The sequence below is a fragment of the Neopelma chrysocephalum genome, unplaced genomic scaffold (assembly GCF_003984885.1).
Source record: "Neopelma chrysocephalum unplaced genomic scaffold, ASM398488v2 Primary Assembly neopelma1_69, whole genome shotgun sequence".
NCBI classification, from domain to species: Eukaryota; Metazoa; Chordata; class Aves; order Passeriformes; family Pipridae; genus Neopelma; species Neopelma chrysocephalum.
The window spans coordinates 9,070,338-9,085,405 of NW_020897729.1; positions in this window are offsets into that span (position 1 = coordinate 9,070,338).

The window sequence follows — 15,068 nt, forward strand, 5'->3', positions numbered from 1 at the left end:
CCTCTCTTTACAATAGATGTGCCAATACCAATTAATCTTGAACTGCTTGTTATTTTGTGACCTTTAAAAAGGCCACGTCTCATGATTTATTTGCTGCTGCTGTGTGTGTTTGGATATTGTTTTGCAGTGGTAGGATCGTGGGCTTTTCTCTGCTTTGGTAATACATTTCCCTTTTTCTAAATGAAAACCCATCAAGACATATTGACATTCTCACTCCAGTGGAGACTGGTAAATGTTATCTGGAGAACTGTTCTGTTTGATTTCCTAATTTTAATTGCTTGAGGCAATTCCTCCAGCACTTAAATTAATTATAGTGAAGGAGACTTCCAGACACTGCAGGGGGAATGTGGTTGTGCCGTGGGATGGAGACGTGGATGGAGTGGGAGGAAGCAGGTGTCACATGATGGGGATGGTGGTGCAGCACTGAAGAATTTTGGAGAGGTGCAAGACAAGGAACAGAGAAGTAGGACCTTGTGGATATCCTCATGTGGAGAATCAAAACTCTATTTTTAAAAGGTAAGAGGTTGTTAGTTCTTTTTTTTCCTAATTTTTATTGTTCTATCTGGTTTCAAGCATATATTTTACTTCTTTTCTTTATTACTATAACATTCACAATTTAATAGTTTTATAGCATTTCTTCTTCCTTTTTTTTTTAAATAGAAGAAGTAGTTCTAATATTTCAAAAGTAAATGGCACTTTTTAGGTCGTTTTTTTAAGAAAAGGGTCATTATCTCCTCTCCTGGGTAAGTACAGCTATTCATGTTTTTATGTTAATGTGTTTCTCCAGATAGTGATAATCATGTTCTTTCTCTGTGTAATTCAAATAGACTTCACAGGACACACCTTTGTCTGCAGGAGCTGGAGAGGGCAAATATTAATATAAATTTAACTATTGGCAACTATTGCTATTTGACCCTCTCATAAGTTCTTGTCTGTCCTCTACGTGGGATCTGAGTCCATATTTTTTACTGACTTGCAAAAAATTAAAACTAAATATCAGCCCACCAGAATATGGCTTGGATAGTCAGAGTTTTAATTTTTTTCAGACCTCATATACTTATCTTAGTATATGGCACCTTGTTCTAAGGATCACTTTTACAATTTATTGATGTAAATCACTGGAATCAAATAATTTATTACATAGTAAGAAAAGTACCACAGGCCAAAGGTTGAAATCCTGTCTCAAAGGAGAAGTTATGATTGAAAATAAAATCACTTATTTGTGGCTATAACACTGATCAAATCCATCCCAGATGAGGTATTCAATTTTTCAATACAAAGCCACAAGATTTTGCTACTCACGCTGAAGAAAACTTTTGTTGAGGTTGTTTTACTTGCTGAGATTTAGCCCAGATCAAAGTGTTCCAGGTTGAGCCCCGGGTGTCACCGACTGACAGACAAGTGTCACCTGAGGAAAATGAAATGCATCCAGGCTAATGGAATCCTTGCCTCGTGGTCATGCCTGTGGAGAGCTGCATTTCTGAGGTTATAGGCATCAAACTGGTTTGGACCGAGCTAAGAACATCAGTAATTTAACATATCCTTACAGGCTTCTACCCAAAAAGGTGGAGATGGAAAATATTGGTTCTTGTTTTCTTCTCCTGAATCTGAAAGCTGAAACTTAAGCCAATGTTCACAAGTTAAAATAGTATGTGCTAAGCCCAATTTATAAATAATCTCCCTCTTCTCTCTTCCAACGTCCAAATGGGAAAATTGCAGCTGCCTTTGCTACCTGGCCGGGTAAGGATGGAATTATCCCTGTATTTCTCTTCTTCATATCTTCATATCTCTGAACAACCAGGCAAAATTTCCTGAATGACCTATTGTGGAGAACCTTGGCCTTGGAATCATGGGGGAAGCAGATAAAACTAAACTCTGTTACTTTGTGCAAAAGTGTTTACTGTTACTGTGGGTGTGTGTTGAGGGGTATTAAATGATTTTTTTGGCCTTTTAATATACAGCAATTGTGTCAAAACTCAGCTCAGGGGTTGCAAACCAGTTACTCTGCAACAAGAGTTCACCTGTACATTCCTGACTTCAGACAGGGTAAAACAACGTGGCCTGAAGATGTTGGCTCTAAATTAAACTGAATTACATCACATTCACTGTGAACTGAGCACACACATGGAGCAAGTGAACTGACTGAACAGTGTAATTTAGTGAGACATAATTGGTCTGTGGGCCTGGCTCTTCCAGCTTTTTTGCAGATGTAAGAAGGAAGCAAAAAATTTTAAATAATTACATTTATTCCCAGTGAAAATGCAAAAAAGACTTTCCATCTTAAAAATAAAATTGAAAACATGGAATAGGTAGTGATCATAAGGACTTATTTAGTTCTTATTTCTGGTTTTCATGTTCCACAGCTGGAGACTGGGTGTTTTCCTCTTTGCAGACCTTCACCACAGCTCTGTCCCTGCCTGGCCCTCATGGATGGATTTACTGGAGCTACAGGTGCTGCTGGAGTCAGACTGTCCCTGAGGGTTAAAGGGGGGCTTCTGCAAAGGGAGAAGAGGTGCAAAAGTGCAGAGCAGGAACTCCTCTTTTCTTTCCATCCATTGAAACTGGAGGCAGTTTTGTCCCACTGGAGTTCAAAGCAAGACCTCCAGAGGTGCTCATGTTGCCCAGGTCACATTTGGGCCATCCCAGATTTCTCCTAAAGCAGGTTGTGGACAAAATCCTCAACATTTGTGCTCCTTCTTAAGATGACACAGACATCAAACAGAGCACAGCTGTGCTCCTGGTCCAGGAGAGGCAGCAAAGCTGTGTCATCAGCTCTTTGTCACCTCAGAAAATAATGAATTTAAGGCCTCTACAAGGACAGGAGCCCATTTCAGCTCTGGGTTTCTCTCTTCCGAGTTAACATTCCTCTCCCTCTCTCATTCATCTCTGACAAGTCCAATGTTTAGAAGTCAAAAGACTTATGCACCTCTGCAAGAAGGTCTGATTTCTAGATCAATAGTGTCCTTCTAACACACCAATACAATCCATCCTCCACCCTTAGGTTATCATGAATCAGGAACGTGGGAATGCAGCCTGAGCCCTTTGTTACCTTTGGTAATTCATCCTGCATTTGCAGGTCATTTCTTCTTTAGGTGTTTCACTCTTTTTTTTCATATAACTCCACACTATACCTTTTTTTTTTTTTTGGCAATGTGCCCAGGCTTTAGGGAAAAAAAAACAGAAGAAAAAAAAATTCTTACATCGCCAGTCCTTCGATGCTAGAGTTAAAACTTCCAAACTATTACTGTCATTTTTAAACCAGAAGAGTTGTCACCTTTCTAAAAACAGTGGTGCAAGACAGACAGCTTTGTAGTTCTATAGTGTTTGACATTTTATGTGCAACAAATATTGACTCCAACATTCCCTTGACAGAGCACAAAAATTCATTTTGTGAATTGTATCGACAGCCTAAGTAGGTTCTTTCTTTTCCCTTGAATAGGCTTCTCTAACTTATTAACTAAGCCTTGAGGGTTTTGAATATTTACCTCTAAAACTGAGATCTATTTACAGCATAACAAGCATTTTGATAGGCAAGAGACATGGGATGAAGGTTACCATGCAATCAAACTTATTGTAAAACTTCAGAGAACACTCAAATGATGAGTAGATGTCCTTGTTCAACGGGCCCTACATCATAAAATGGATAAATCAGCTTCAGGCAGACTCTTAAGTGACATATTCCCAAGTTTGTGACTTTCATTTACCACGATTTTCAATCCCCAGTCCAAGTCTGCCTTGTGATGTTGAGGTAAATAAAGGGAAATTTAAAAATTCCTTTCAGTTAATTTTATCTGATGAGAAAAGAACTTCGGTTTAATTAAAATAAACCCCACCATTTGGTACCAGAAAACTCACCACTACTGCAAACACACACCATGCCTCTAGTTTTGATGACAAACAGAGAAGAAAAATCCCTAGGAAAATTATTTAATGACTCATAATTTGATTAAAACCCCTTCTGTGTACCACCTTTAACAGCTCACCTGGAATATATCAGCTCTCCCTGTATGACAAGTTTTACAAAGAGCAAAAACTTAGGTTTCATAAGTGATAAGCCAGATTTCAGAGGACTGACTCTGTCTCAGCTCGTTTGGATCTCATACCCTAAACAGACCAGGAGAAGTTTTTTCTTTGCTTGTGGAGTCATCCATATGTGCCTGGATAAACGAAGATGAAAATTGGCTGCCTTTTTCAAAGGCTAAATCAAGAAACTTCCGAAGTCTTCCGCTCTTTCTACAGATCCATCAACATTTTCAGGAGCCAACTGTGTTTCTCTTCAAGCTGTAGTTGGTTCAATCAAACAGGAAAAAATCTGTTCAGATTTTTTGTAATTGGGAAGAAGTGAGGGAACAGCCACTCTTCCTTAAAACCTCCTTGGTGAACTGCAGCTGTGGCAGTCAGGGGAGCTAATTAAACCCAACCTAGAGTTTTCCAGACTTAGGTCAGGTGTTTGTCTTCTAACCTGCTGCTTGCTGTGAAAATATATGTTTTATCACTTAAATCTGCTCTGCAATAGCAGTGAAGCTTTTGGTGTATCCCTTGGCAACCTTATTCCTGCAACCCCAGAATTTCTCTGGTCAAGTCTCTGAGTTTATGCAGCAGGTTCCACCTTAGGGTGGCCCTGGAGAGGTTCCCTGGGAAGAGATCTTCTCTCCTATCACCTTTCCTTCACCTCTCCAGTTTATTCTCTGTCTCAGGCTTCCTTCAGCCTGAACTTTTAACTCTCTGAAGCAGAAATGCTGTTGCAAAGATACGATGAACAGTAAGATCCTTTAGTAACTAAAGGCTGACCTTCCTACTGACTGTGCTTTCTGACCTTTCCCTGAGGGGGCAACCCCTTCTGCTCCATTTAGGCTCATCTGGTGGAAGGAGTTTGGTTCCTCCAGAGCTGGAGAATGAGAAGTTGCTCAGCTGAAAGTTCTTGTGCTCCCTCCCCTGCCCTGAGGGGAGCTGCAGGTAGCAGTGGAGTGCAGTGTCTCCTGGCTGCAATGAGGAATTGCTGCTGGCAAGTCCACTCTGTTCTCTCCTCTCTCACCTCGAGGGACTGGGGTTGCTGTTACCATAGTCCTGAGTACAGTCAGAGTCCAGAATGAAGTTCACACATTCCTAATGATCAGAATAATAAAAGAATTTTAAAAAAATAAAAAGTGAAGCCTGTAGAGTGTCTGCTGTGAAATAGTCTGAGCCCTGCAGTGTCCTTTGACTCAGGGAAGCAAAGTCAAAGAAATCCCATGCCAGAGCTCCAGTTAAGAGATACCTTCTATTTCATGGAATATATGCTGTTAAATATATCTGTGGATCATGAAAATTAAAAAATACTCCTTTTTTTTTTTTTTATTTATAACCACCTCTAATGTAAATGCCATTTACATTAGAGGTGGTTATAAATACACAGTCTCGCACAGTACCCAGTATATTCACAATTGTGGGGGAGTTTAATGTTTGCTAAACAAGTTTTCAGGAACCAAAACAAGCAGTTGAGCATCAGTGAAGGAATAAAAGCCTCCTGTGCCAAAGGCAGACGAGAAGTAACCAGTCTTAGAGAGATAAGGAAAAGCATTGTACATATGTTTAGATATGTAAAAGTGCAGTGCTGAAATCCTGCCACAATCACCTGGGATAATCCAAGATTAAACCCAGGGAAACAGATATTCCAGCCCACACTGGAGGATCAGAAGGTGCTGATAGTTTACAAACAAATGCTGTGTGGCTGTGGGAGATCAATTCCAGATATTCATCAGTACAATCGAATGATCTGCGCCAAAATCCAAATAACGCTGGACAAGATCCGTTCAAAGATTGGAATTTGCTACTTTTCCTTTGGAATGGGGAAAAGCAGGAGAAGCATTTCTGTGATTCCAGGAAAATTTAATCTTTTATTTTAAGTTTCTCAATCTCGGGTTGCTAGGAAACATTTGCAGTATAACTAAGGAGGAATGAAATACATTCCAGAGTTATACAATATCCCAGTGTTAAGTGAGGAGCAAAATAGCTTAAAAGCCATCATTAGTGTCAAGAACTGAAAATACTGCCACATTCTCAATTCATTTTAAATTTTAGTGACTTTCATCTGGAATTTAATTTTTGTTTCTTTGGAAAACCAGAGAGCCTTTGCCTGAAAAAGCTCAGTGACAGCTGTATAATATCATTGAAAGATCAAAGACTTTGTTTTCAGAGTTTAAAAGGTGATCTATGTGGAAAGCAGTCTTAATTTTTACTCTATAGCAACATATTTATTAGTAATGGTAATGGCAAACAATACTAAAGGTTAATTTTCATGTTGTGAATCAAACTGAAAGAGAAATAAAACAGTAGCTGAGGCAAAATAAATGTATATGTTTTATATATATATTTATCCACTTAAAAAAAGTCACTAGTTAATTAACTCTTAGATTTCTAGGACTGAATATATGTTAAAGGCAAGATAAAGGTAGGGGTTAATCAGTAATACAAGAAGCAGTGGATTAGAAGGTGGAAATGCTGGGATTTTAAATGGCACTAAACTAACTGTGGGCAACTGAACTGGGCCTTCAAATACTCTTAGATTATGGTGAAAGCTTAAATATTTAGTTCCTCCAGACATCTACATCCAGCTCTGAACCTGTCAAATGAATCCCTCCCCTGTCTAAAAGATGATAAATGCCATCATATTTAAATCACTTTACAGCAACAGAAATAACCACACAAAGATTAGCAAATCTACTTTGGTTAAAAATAGCATAAACTCAAAGAAAAAACATTCCCTGCTAGTCTTTCTCCTTAGTTTTCAACTCCATCTAGCCCAAAACAATTTGCAATATCCATTTGTTCTCCTTTATATAAGACAATCAGACATTGAGGTTTTATTGTGCTCCGAGTATTTTTTCTCATTTCCTTTATAGAGGTCATTTAATTTTTCTTACTTCTCTCCACAATGAAAACCTATAAAAGAGAAGAATATCCATCTTTTCCTGTTTTCAGCTTCACCCTGCTATGGACCTTTTACTTATTTGTGTGGACTGGGTCACACAGGAGATTTGAATAGTCCAGTATTTTATCTCTAATGGTGGCCAATAATTGGTGCCAAGGAAATAAATAAGGGGAAAAAAAAAACAGTAACAGAGTAAGTACTTGTTATATTCTTGTTATATTCTTAGTTTGCAGCCACCTCCTGGTAAGAGATTAAAGGAGACTTGTAGCCTTTTCACTTGTACCACTTCATGTCCTGTGTGTTTTGAAAAATTTAATTGACATTGCTTGGCCAGAGTGAAAAATGTTATCTTTGAGAAACCTCAGTTGGATGCTTTGTGTACTCCCAGTGGGTGTCAGAAAGCCCAACATCTACCTGATCTTCAGCATTTCTGCAGATGTGGTTTCATTAATACAAAAACACCAACTTTTTAACATCCTAGTCAAAAGAGCGATATTTGTGAGTTCTGAGGGGAAGGTGAATCCATAAGGAAAAGTAGCACTTGTCAAAAATAACACACATGGCTCAGGTAATGTGTGATATACATTTCTGATTAGGGAAAGCTCTTGGCCTTCTACAAATTCCCAAGGTACAACTGGAGTAACCCCTCTGGTTTGATGTACAAGAAAGTCTATTCTAGTGTACAATTTGAGACACTTGAGAAGGTAAAGGGTCAAAGTTTGCAAATCCCAAGTGAAAACAGGCTGCTTGTGCTCTGTTATGCCTGGTTTTGTCATGTAGGTTCCAGGAGAAACCTGAGACATCTTTGCCAATCCGCTGTTTAAATAAGGTGGGTAAGATGTGTTAAATTTGGAGTCACTTGGTACTATTAGGGTGGTGAAAAGTTCACCTTTAGAGTTTACAAAATGCCTTTGGATTATTTGTATCTGATCCTTCATGGCATCATCTGCAAAGCAGATATTCTACATCAGTATTATTTGATACTACAACCAGCCAACAGCATGTCCTCCAAAATCTCAGGAATATTTTTATTCCAGGGTAGACAAGAGTATCCTTTTTTTTTTAGCTAACAGTTCAGATCCAGTTAAGAATTTGATACAGAATTTCCTGACACTTCCAGCACTTGAATGAGTGGCAGCAGACTTCAGAGCTGATGATGATGTTGAATCTGGGAGATAAAGCAGCTCCTGACATAATTTCCTGACCATCCCACAGGGATGTGAAGCAAATGCAAACAGCAAACAATGCCCATTCTCAGCACTGAAGGTTGATTTATTGCTCTTCCCCATAAGAATGACACTTTCCCTCCTTGGTTTGAGGGTTTGTGGTGAAGTCCAGGCTCCTTATCAACTTGTCATTTGCTGGTGATGTCTCTACTAAGTCAAGCAAACCAGGGAACATCAGCTTTTCTGCGTTTTAGCAGGGGGAGTGCAACCTGGAAAACTTAAAAGTTGAAACCAGAGAACCCTCCAGAAGCCAAAGATTTGCAGTTTGAAAGGTAAGAAAACTCAAAGTAGAGATTCAGGGTCCTCTTTAACTTGGCTGCCATCTCTGTATGATTTGCTGAATTCCCACAGGAGAGGAACAAGGAATTAGGGGCTCTAAGAATGTGTTTTACACTGTATAGATCCAGAGAATTGCTCTGTCCCAGTAACCTCTGTGATTTGTTTCTTGTGATTTTCCAATTTTTTTAATTTGCTTCAGAAAGGTACATTTTGTGTCAATGTTTAACCTTTCTCAGCTGAAACGGAGGTTAATTCAGCCAAAGGAAATGTTTAGTAGGAAGATTTCTTTTATTTACTTAAACCTCAGTAGATGATTTGGAATCTGAACAGCTCTTTCTTGAAGGTTTTATTTTTTTCCCCTCAGAAAAGTACTTGTCAAGGACTCACAGAGAGTTGAAAAACACTCGAAATATCTCTAAACTCAGTTCATTCCACATCTGTGCAGACTCTAGGAAAACACAGATGTGTCTAAAAATCTTACTGTATACAGGAAAAAATATGGGGAAACCCTGGCTTGATATTAGTTTCTTTGCAAGAACCTCATTTGTCAGGTTTCAAACGACTTCTGAGGCTTTTGAGATTAAAAGGTAAAATCTCACTCCCACTCTCCTGAACTTTACAGCACTTCCTTCTGAACACATTGGAAATAGATGGAATATACAGAATTTTGATGACACCTGACTCAAACACTGTAAACTGAGAGCCGAAAAATGAATTTTTAGAACAATCAGATGTTTTATCTTTATTATTTCTGCCTCAAGCCACGCTTTTCCATACTTTACTTGAAAGCCAAATTTAAAACCCGAAATTATTGATCTTTCAAGGACTGATAAAAGTATATGTTGGCCTTTTGTGACAACAGAAAAGTCCAACTTGTAGCAGGTTCAGTAAAGCCACTGAAGAGATGCAGCAAACAAGAAACTTTGGAGTGATGTTTTTACTTGGAGAGAAGCACCTTTATGCCAAAATATTTTACTCTCTGCTCTGATAACCAGGGGTTAAGGACAGTGAAGGACCTTCCATCTGATCCTGCCTGAAATCAGAAGGGACTTCCTTTCCCTTAAATGTAAGACTACAGATGTGCTACAGGAAAATAGCCCAGAGCACCAGAATTAAGGCAAATGCTCTGAAACCTCAGAAAATGTTGGAGCTGTTGAATAGTAGTAGGGAAAGGACACAGCCCTAAAATCAAGCAATGTTTAAAGAAATAACTGGGTAAACAGAAAAGGAAGAAACTATGCAGATCTAGCAAAGGATATCTTGGGAAGCAAGAGATAAAAATAGGATGCTACAAAGCAGTAGGATGAGGTGACTGGAATTATTAAAGAGAGGTTAAGAAGTAATTCCCAGAGATTGTCCAAACCAGCAATGCTACAGATTTAAAGTTGGGGTTCTGGTAGATTTGGCACTAAAGAATATTGTTAGGGTTTTGAAAACAGTTTAAGGAATCTGCTGTAGCTGTTGAACACTCCTGAGCTGAGAGGTTGGTTCCTTTCCCAGCTCTGTTCTGGCAATTTGTTGTCACGACTAAGGCTGGAGAAACCAGGCCCCTTCCTTGACCCCTGGTGTTCCCCAACGCGCCACAACGCTGCGAAAATCACTCAAAATCCTAACGAGTTAAATCTCCTCCGTTTCAACCCGGTGGAAACAAATTGCTTTTTGATTGAGGGCCCAGAAATCATACAACCTAATTTATGCACACGAAGCTCCGAAAGAAACTGGTTTACAACAAATGATACCCGCGACTCGTCCGAGATGTCACACTTGAATTACTGCGCTCAAAACACTGCGTGGTTTCGTTGGGAAAGGTCAAATATGTGGGTGGCAGAACACGGAGTACTTATTAACTCAGCAGCTGAAATGTTGGTGCAGGTACTAACTAACCTCACAAATTTGACTGGTAACATCTTCTGCGTGATTTGTTCACTTAAGGGAAGTAATTGAAAGCAGCAGAGAGCACAAAAGGGGAGTGGTTGTTATTCAAGCTCTTTTGTGCCTCTTTTTTTCTTGTGGGCTGGGTTGTTCAGCCAGCGTGGGTTAGGAAAGAGTTTTCTGATTGGTTTGAGCAGGTTTTGAAAATATTTAGTGGTTTCTGTTTGCTTATTTGTTTGTTTTTATAGCTTTTTAATGTGTTTCAGTCTTCGTGGTTTCCTTTTTCGAAGCCTCTTTACACATCAACTGTTTTACAAACCCCTTAATCTTGAGCATCCAGTTTGTTTGTTCTTTGAAAATGGAGGTTGGTCGTGGTGGAGGAGCCCCCATTTGCAGGCTGATCACAGCAGGAGCCTCTTCTCTGACAATATTCAGATTAATAGTAATGGGATAAGTGAAAGAAAATATATCCTTGCACAGACTGATCTCAACAGTGGCACTTAAATGCTCCAGAATTCCTTTGATACCAATATGATGTTTCCTATGGAGATGTCCCATGGTGTCCAGGATTAAAAACTACTGTCTAGTATTAAATAATACAGTATTAAATAATACAGTATTTTCATTTTATTTAAAGAGGAGAGAAACTTTATTGCATTTTTTGAAGAAGTTATCAGATAAATAATCACTTTGATTTTTTTTTCTTCTTTTTATTCAGTGTAGATAGCCCACAAGGTAAAAATCACTGCAATATATAATTAACCTTTTTTATTTTTTATCTAGCATGCATCCCTTATTTGTGTTCCTGGTTAGCATATTGTGCATAAATTTAGGCTTAAATTTGAACCTTAGAAAATATTAGTGTATTTTTCCTTACAAAGGACTATTAATCTACTTTTATTAGCTGCCTAGTCGCAAAGAGATCCTCGTTTTTGATTTTTGATGCACTTCTGATGAGGCAGGAATGTTGCTTTCCCTGTCTAGGACCTATCCCTGGATAGGGATATGATGTTGAAAACTAATAGTGTGTAGTATAATTATTATTAGTTCAAGTCAAATTTTAAAAGAGCAGGTAGTTCAGAGAGCACCTGGATTTAAATAAGACACTCTATAACTGCTAGAATATTAAAATCATTCTGCTATTGGGCTGTAGAATTAAATTCTGTGGAGTTAGGAATTAAGTGATTATTATAGCAGTTGGCTTGCATGAATATTGGCCATAAAGGCTTACAAATTACAATATGGAAGAGTTTTAAACTTTAACATCTTACATTACTTTCATTACATTCAATAAAATGTTATATTCTTCCATGGGATTTCCTCAGTATGTAAAACCCCATTCTCTCCATCTTCTACACCCACTTGGTGAAGTGCAGTGATTTAAATCATCCTGCTGTGGAGTTTTCCCCAGATCTCCTTTATCCTCTTCATCAGATTTCCCAATTCCCAGAGGAAATTCTTGGGAAACTGTTTAACAATGTTTTAGGGGTAAAAAGTGCATGGAAGGGTATCACAACTTTCTCTGGCTCAAATTGAGCCATTTAATTATGCACAACTAAACTGGATAACAGTAAATGTACTACAAATATTATGTATGAAATATTATGTACACTCAGACTAGTACTAATATTCATATTCTGGATGATATCAACAAAGGAATTTGGATTTCAATGATCCTTGTGAGTCCCTCCCAACTCAGAATATTCTGTTATTTTATGATACTAAAAAATTCAGTTACCAAAGTGTACAAGAGACTAATTAAAGAAAAAATAAATCTGTGTAATCAAATGGGCTTTAATTTTTTTTACCATTATATTTTTTTAATCAGAATTCCTCTGTTACATGAGAAACTTTTCAAATTCTCCACAAAGTCCTTTCATCTTGCACATTTATGGAATTTATTTCCATTTATGAATTAACAAAAAAAATCCTTTAAGGATGAAACGTATTAAGGTATAAAAAAGATCAAATTGAGGGATCCTTAAAGATTACCAGGTTTGACTGGTAGTTATCAAGACACAAAACATTGAGTTTCAGGGGACAAAACTAAATTACCAGAAGGCAAACATGGGCTTAGAATCCAGAATTACCTTTAAGGAGTGTCTATAACTCAAAACCACACGTTAAATGGATGTATTGGGGTCAATAGAGGAATGATGTGCCACGACTGGCAATAGGAGTTAATTTAATTGAGATGACAGCTGTCCTCTAGCTGGCATCCCTTGAATAAATTATTTGATTTGATTAGTTTTTCTCAGGCTGCAAGATGAGATGAAGCTTTATATTAATTCTGAGAACTCTCATTTATTTGAACTTTGCTGACGACTCCTCTGTCCCAGCTGCAAATCCTTCCAAGTCAATTTGAACACATTTATTTACCTGAAAAAAATCTGCCTTTCTGCTTCATCTTCAGCTTTCCAAACAAGGAACTATTGTTTTAGGTCATGGCATGTGGCCTGTCTGCAATATTCATGTCTTTGGTGGTGTCTTTTCAGCTGTGACATGAATAGACACTGTTTAAACTTGCAAGGTTATTTGGAATGTACTGTTGTATTAAGTCATATTTTAACTGAGTGGATATTTTTTTGTTTCTTCCAGCTATCCCCGAGCAAGGTGGAAATCAAATGATGTGAATTTCTCAGAGCAGATGAAAATTATTGTTTACCTGCTGGAGAGGTGAAAAGAGCCTGGGCTGACACTCAGCATCATTAGCTGGGAAGAATTCTCACAAAAGTCAGGAGGAATTTTGAATAAACACAGACAGCAGGGCAAGGTCCTTGGAGGTTATTTCTGTTTCAGATGAATCTTCCTACTCTGCCTTACCACCTGTGCCCTCCCTTGTCTGACAAATTAAAAAGAAGCATCCCAGATATTTTAATAAAAACCACAGAGTGCTGCCAATAGTTTAAAGGACAAGGCAGTGCCACAGATTATTGAAATTCAGAGTGATGAATAACAACTACAAAATATTTCACTCTCTGATCCTATTGAACAGCATGATCCATCCCCTTAAAATCAAATCAATAAATGCAAAGCAAAGTATATTAATATTTTAAAACCATAACAGAGCTGTAACATGTTTATTGGAGGAAGGATCAAAGAGCAAATAAATATATTTGGATGTTCACCCATTGTTATGATACTGAAACATACTTGAGTTGAGCAAGAATGGACAGAAAGTATCATGAACTAAACTTTCTTCAGTAGATACTTTGCTATTGGTTTGCTAAAAGACACCACTAATCCTGACTTCTTTATACAATTCTGTTGACAGCTTTTATCATATTCCCATGAAGGATTGAGTGGTGTTGACTAAAAGGATTCAGGCATATTTCCATTATTATTATGCTGGATGTACATTAATAGTTTAACATGATAGCTTATAAAAAACCCACTTCTATATACAGAGTTTGCCTCAGTCCCCTGCAACACTGTTAGAATCTATTTTATGTGTACAACTGTCTTTTACTTTGGGAGATAAAAAACTTTTGTTTTCAATCAGATGAATCCTTTCTAAATGCACTATTGACATCTGCTGTCAACTGTCATCTGCTCTATAATTAATAATCCAGATGTTAACACAGCATTATCTAAAGAAAATCAGTTTATAGTTTGATGTTCCAGATAAAACTTATGAATTCTTGACTGCCCTTTCTCATCTTCAAAGGCAATATGTTTTCTCCCAGTGCCTGATGTAACATTGCTGATGTGTGATGGGTGTTTATTGACTTTTAAATCACTAAAATTTCACCCTTTTTTGTCACACTTAATTCCCATCTCTTGATATACATCCCTCTCTTCTCAGTCAGACAGAGGATTAGCTCAGACATAGTGGGGCCTTCTTCTTCCTACCTCCACAGGTCAAAATAGCTCCCAAACTCCCTTTCGGAACCATCTCCAACATCATCTGCTGTCTGTCTTCTTTAAATTATCTTTGCTCTGCCCCCTTGCCCCGGAATTTCAGCCTTTTCTTGGCTCACCAGACACTTCCACCCACTCTGAGATGAGTCTGGAGATCCCTCTCAAAACCCCTGATCCTTTAGTGAATAAATAGTCATCAGTTAAATGAGTTTAATTCTTAAGATGTGTCTCACAGTGGACAACACTTTCAACTGAAGCTGAAAAGCAGAATTTACACTGAACAGCAGGATATAGGGTTAGAAAAGACCTTCAGATACATCTTGTGTGTTGTTTTGCCTTTAAAATGTCATCCCTCATATGTTCTCCTCCATGTTCCTCATCTTTTCTCATTCCAGGCATATGTTCCAGGGCATATGGATTTTTCTTTCCTGGAGAATCTTATCCGGTAGTTTCCTGTTGACATTTGTTTTCTTGGAACAAACAACCTGAGAACTGTCAAATTTCCTGCTTTATGGTGACTTTACCACAAGTTGCTGCCTTCCCCTTCTGCAGAGTGAGACATGAAGATGAACATCCCTGTTTGACTCTCAGCTGGACCCCAAATTCTAAATGCTTTGGCTGTATTTTAAAGTGCTTGGAGTATTTTTTTCTTATGTACCATCCCACATCAAGACCGGTCAGTTCTTGTGACATTGTGTTTGTTACTTTTGTGTTAATTAAGAAGAATTCTATTTAACAAAACATTTTTAATTCTAACATAGGGTTTTTTTCTGCTATGTCAGGTTTGTCATACGAAAGATAGAAATCAAATCCCCTGTAGAGTAGAGTCCTCTGACTGTGCACAGTGAACATCACTGTGCACACAACAGAATAATATATTAGTTAATAAATATGTGTATTATTAAAATAATTACTAATTA